We start from the raw sequence: 5,265 nt of genomic DNA, 5'->3' as shown, positions 1-5,265 counted from the left end.
AGTATCCATCATTATAAGTAGGCAGAACCCACCAACCTCAGTATCCATCATTATAAGTAGGCAGAACCCACCAACCTCAGTATCCATCATTATAAATGAGCACAACATACCGATCTCAATATCCATCATTATAAATGGGCACAACCCACCAACCTCAGTATATAACCTTATAAGAGGGCATAACCCACCAACCTCACTATCTATTATTATAAATGGGCACAACTCACCATTTTCAGTATATAACCCTATAAGGGGGCACAACCCACCAACCTCAGTATCCATCATTATCAGTGAGCACAACATACCAACCTCACTATCCATCATTATAAATGGGCACAACCCACCATTCTCAGTATCTAGCTGTCATTAAAAAAGGGGCACAACATACCAACCTCAATATACATCTATTATTATAAAATGGGTACAACATACCAACCTTAGTATCTACTATTTAAAGTGGGTACAACATAGTAATCTCTGTAACCATCATTATAAAATGTGCACAACATACCAAACTTAATAAATATCTAGTAATATAAAGTGGGCACAGCATACCAACCTCAGTATCTATCATTTAAAGTGGGTACAACATACCAACCTTAGTTTCCACTATTTAAAGTGGGTACAACATAGTAATCCCAGTATCTATCATTATAAAATGGGGACAACATACCAAACTCAATATATATCTAGTAAAAACTTGGGCACAACATACCAACCTCAATATCCATCATTATAAGTAGGCAGAACTCACTGACCTCACTATCCATCATTATAAATGGGCACAACCCACCATTCTCAGTATATAACCGTATAAGGGGGCACAACCCACCAACCTCAGCATCCATCATTATAAGTGAGCACAACATACCGACCTCACTATCCATCATTATTAATGGGCACAACCCACCATTCTCAGTATCTATCTGTCATTATAAAATGGACACAACATACCAACCTCAATATATATCTATTATTATAAAATAGGCACAACATACCTACCTTAGTATCTACTATTTTAAAATGGGCACAACATGCAAACCTTAGTATCTACTATTTAAAGTGGGTACAACATAGTAATCTCAGTATCCATCATTATAAAATGTGCACAATATACCAAACTCAATATATATCTAGTAATATAAAGTGGGCACAACAAACCAACCTTAGTATCTACTATTTAAAGTAGGTACAACATAGTAATCCCAGTATCTAACATTTAAAAATAGGCACAACATAGCAAATTCAATATATATCTAGTAAAAAAGTGGGCACTACATACCAACCTCAGAATCTATTATTTAAAGTGGGTACAACATACCATCCTTGGTATCGGAAGCAGCGTGCCCATTCAAGTGTCCATGGACATTACCGCCACAGCATTGACCCCAGCCTGCTCATCCAAACACTGGTCCTGTCACCCCACGGAAGGTGACACCTCCTGCCCCCAGATATGGGTTCTGGTCCTCTGGGTGCCCTTCTGCTGCAGTCAGTAAACAGTTTGTGTGCCTGTCGGTCACTTCCCTTTTGAATTGACAAGAATGACTGTGGTCACAATGGGCCATTGTTGTGTGGCGGGGACGTCTTGTCAATGCTTCGCCTGTTTGATCCTCGCTGAAGCAGACGCAAGGCATTGGGAAGAAAATGTCAACATGTGGATGGAAGATCGAGACACCTCTGGAGTGTCAGCTCTGGTCCAACTTTCTATCCCACACCAGCAGATGAAAACAGACCCAGTGTTCATGAGGAACCCCGACACCCATTTTCTGATGCTGAAATTTATTGTAGGCACCTGCAGGACCTGCCCACTTTCTTGAAACTGGCAAAGAACTGTGTCATTCCATAATGAGTCGGTCAGCAAACTTAGCCACCCAATGGAAGCAAGAAGCTATTTTTATTCATTGTTAAAGGCCAACTTTACTGTAAATCCTCTTATTAAATTGCTGGCGCTTTGAAATTAAAAATAAATATTCCCTAACGAATACCTAGAGCCCTGCAAACAACGAAAATACTTGCTGATTGGATAGCTCTAGCACTGACTCTTCAGGGGCGGGTCAGACCTCAGGGAGAGCAAGCGTCAAGCTCTGCAGAGGCAGGCCTTCTACTCAGGCTGTGGCTGCCATCTAAAGAGCTGTAAGACTTTACAAATCTTTTGTTGTGATCTGCCTGGAATGTACTTACCAAAGGTTCAGATGGGCTTTAAAGCTCCTCTACCTTCAGACACCATCAGAGTTCTCTTCACGGTAGGCTTTAGGTAACTGGGGGTAAAGCTTTAAAGGAACAACCTCATCTTATTGCCCTATCTACCCATCCTGGTTTATATTCACCATCCCTTTATATGCCTGTAGGAGCAACAAGAAGCTCTGAGTACGTTGGTCTGGTTGACGCTTACACATGGCCATGTCTTGCCCAAGGTGGCATCTATCAGACCTGGTGATAGACTGCTCAGACACCCAGCACTGCAGCATAGAGCGATGGAAACACACGCTCTACAATATCTAGAAGCACTTGATATTACACACTGGGAACAGTGCTGATGTATGGGGAGTATAGGTTCCTCGGGGGTGGGGTCAGGCAAAGAAATGTACCTACTGCTGTTGTGCATAATGCACCGGTTTGCATTAACATTACCATATTGATTTTTGACTATTATAACTATGTTTATCCACTACTTGCATTGTTTTTTTACCTTGTTACCTCATCCCTCGACAAGGAGGTATCGGCACCATGGGAATGTACCTGTGGGCTAATTTGAAACCTACACAGCCGCTCATTGCTAATATTGTCAAGCAATCTCCCAATTTAGCATCATTCAGTCCAACATCATTTTCATGAGCAAATAGTTGAATTTCCTAGCCTAGACCCAGTCGGTGTGCATTTTAGAGAACCTGTGCCAGGGGGGACCCTGGACTTTTTGCTGCCCCCTTCAAACGACATGGGCCAGAAATCCTGTGGGGTTTAGGACATTTTCTTTTAATATATTGATGTATAATATAATAAAAATTATGTATATTCCAAATCAGGTGAAACTTAATAAAAAATGTCCCCCGTCAGTTAGGATTCAGCCTGCCTGACCCAACTGTAATGCCAGTGTAGAGTGGAGGAGCTGGTGCCAACTTTGCATGTGAAAACATTGCTTGTTCCAGAAACTCATTTTTTATTTTTGATATTTATTTTTTGATGATATTTAGGTATCATCAGACCGAGAACAACGTTGATTATCTGGTCTTCTTTTTATTCTTTGCAGACTATGGATTTTTCCTCCTTAAAAATATTTTTTGCATTCTACTTTTGGCACAAGCACAATAGACACGACTGACTCATTCGGCATTCTAATAAAATTTGCAAATGCCACAAGCTTAGTCACACTTCAAGATATCTTAAAGAGGAACTCCAGGATTATGGTTACACAGTTGAGTTACATATTATTATTACACTTTACAAAGTCCATAGTCATGTCACTAGCTGTCCCTCAAAGGGGCTCACAATCTAATGTCCTTACCATAGTCATATGTTATTAATATAGTCTAAGGTTAATTTTGGGGGGAAGCCAATTACCTATCTGCATGTTTTTGGAATGTGGGAGGAAACAAGTACCAGTACAGGGGGAACCTGCAAACTCCATGCAGACAGTGTCCTGGTTGAGATTTGAACCTGGGATCCAGCTGGATTTACCTGCCAAAGGGTTTACGATTCTGTTCAATCTGGTCTTGCAATCCAAGAACCTCTGCAGCTCGGTGTTGGATCAGAGTCTCCATCCAAACTAATACTGAGCATATGTACTAAAAGTCAGTATTTGCTTTGGGCCAGGCAAAGCTTCCTTCATGATGATTGGTCCTAATGACATCAAGTGCAGGATTGTGAGAAGAAGGAGGGTAATTTGTATGCCCACAGTACTAAGGTTTACCTGTTTTGGGGTATTTATTGGTCATTTCTAAACTACGTGAACAGCTTTTCTGGCCCTTTAGACATCGGTCACATTTCAAGCACAAAAAGTGCACACCCCTAGAAAGGAAGTCATACGAACCCCATTATGGGGTTACAGAAAACAAGTCCCTGTATACTTAAGTACAACCCCCAGAATAAAAGTGTTTCAAACAGACTTGATAAGCAGCTCTATCACACATGGACACATCCAAAGATCATCTGGAGTAGACAATACAAGTACCACTGTTTGATTTACATCAAGAAGATGAAAAAGTTTATTTTGTATGTGCCACAAAAGTTCCAACACGGTTCGGGGGTGAGGTCTCCCTTCTGCAGGGCTGTATGCAATCTCAAAAATAAGTCTGTGATCTACACCATGTTATGTTGATGATATCACTGATCGGTGTAACTTAATCAACTTTAGTAGCTTTGGTTCAGAGCCAAGAGTGGGCTTGTGGAATCCTGACATTAATAATTATTTGATTAACAATAATAAATATTCTGTCCCTTTCTCTTATATAACCAGTATTCTTTCAGGCTGGCGGGGTGGATCACAGACTATTCTCTGCATTGCTACCATGGTGTGTAGGCTGCTATAGTTCCAATGTGGTGAAGGAGGAGGAATCTACATTGGTGCAAGCCATGATTTGTAAAACAAAGCGGGAAGAGGCTGCATGGACAAGGTGGAAGAACGTGGATGCACACTTGGAGTTGTTGGCAGACACTTGTGCAGCAAGAGACACCGAGAGGGGCCACACTGTGATCAATCGCCCCTGATGTCACCCCCTGCAAACCGAAGCTGCAGGAAAGGTGATTCCAAGTGTTTTTTCATGTTGTTGGTGTGCCAACATCTGGTAGAAGGGAGGTGGGGAATAGTCATTGTTGTCCATGCAAGATTTGATGTGCTAAAGAGTAAAAAACAAAAACAAATTCTATCCAGAGCTTGGATTTTGAGAATAAATACATTTCTTTTCTGAAACCCTTGGCCGCCTGCCTGGCCTTCTAATCCTGTACGTGTAAAGAGCAGTGTGAACAAATATTATACACGTGCACAATAATCATAATAATTCATTAAAGAGGAAGAATGCCAGGAGGAACAGATGGCACCAAGCACTAGATTAACCAGTACTCCCGGTTTATGTCTATGCTGGCTCCCTGGGACAGGATGTCAATGGATGTGGTAATCACCTGTCCTACCGGTGCTCGTGGTAAAGGGACGGTAATAAATGAAATGTACATTTTATAGGTGTGCCAGCAGATGGCGATCATTCTCCAAAAATACTAAACCACAAAAACACTCTATAATATATCATACATCAAAAATTATACACTCTATGT

The sequence above is a fragment of the Pyxicephalus adspersus genome, chromosome 12, assembly GCF_032062135.1.
Source record: "Pyxicephalus adspersus chromosome 12, UCB_Pads_2.0, whole genome shotgun sequence".
In the NCBI taxonomy this organism is placed as follows: domain Eukaryota; kingdom Metazoa; phylum Chordata; class Amphibia; order Anura; family Pyxicephalidae; genus Pyxicephalus; species Pyxicephalus adspersus.
The sequence above is the reverse complement of the archived record's forward strand: the minus strand, read 5'-3'. Positions refer to the sequence as shown.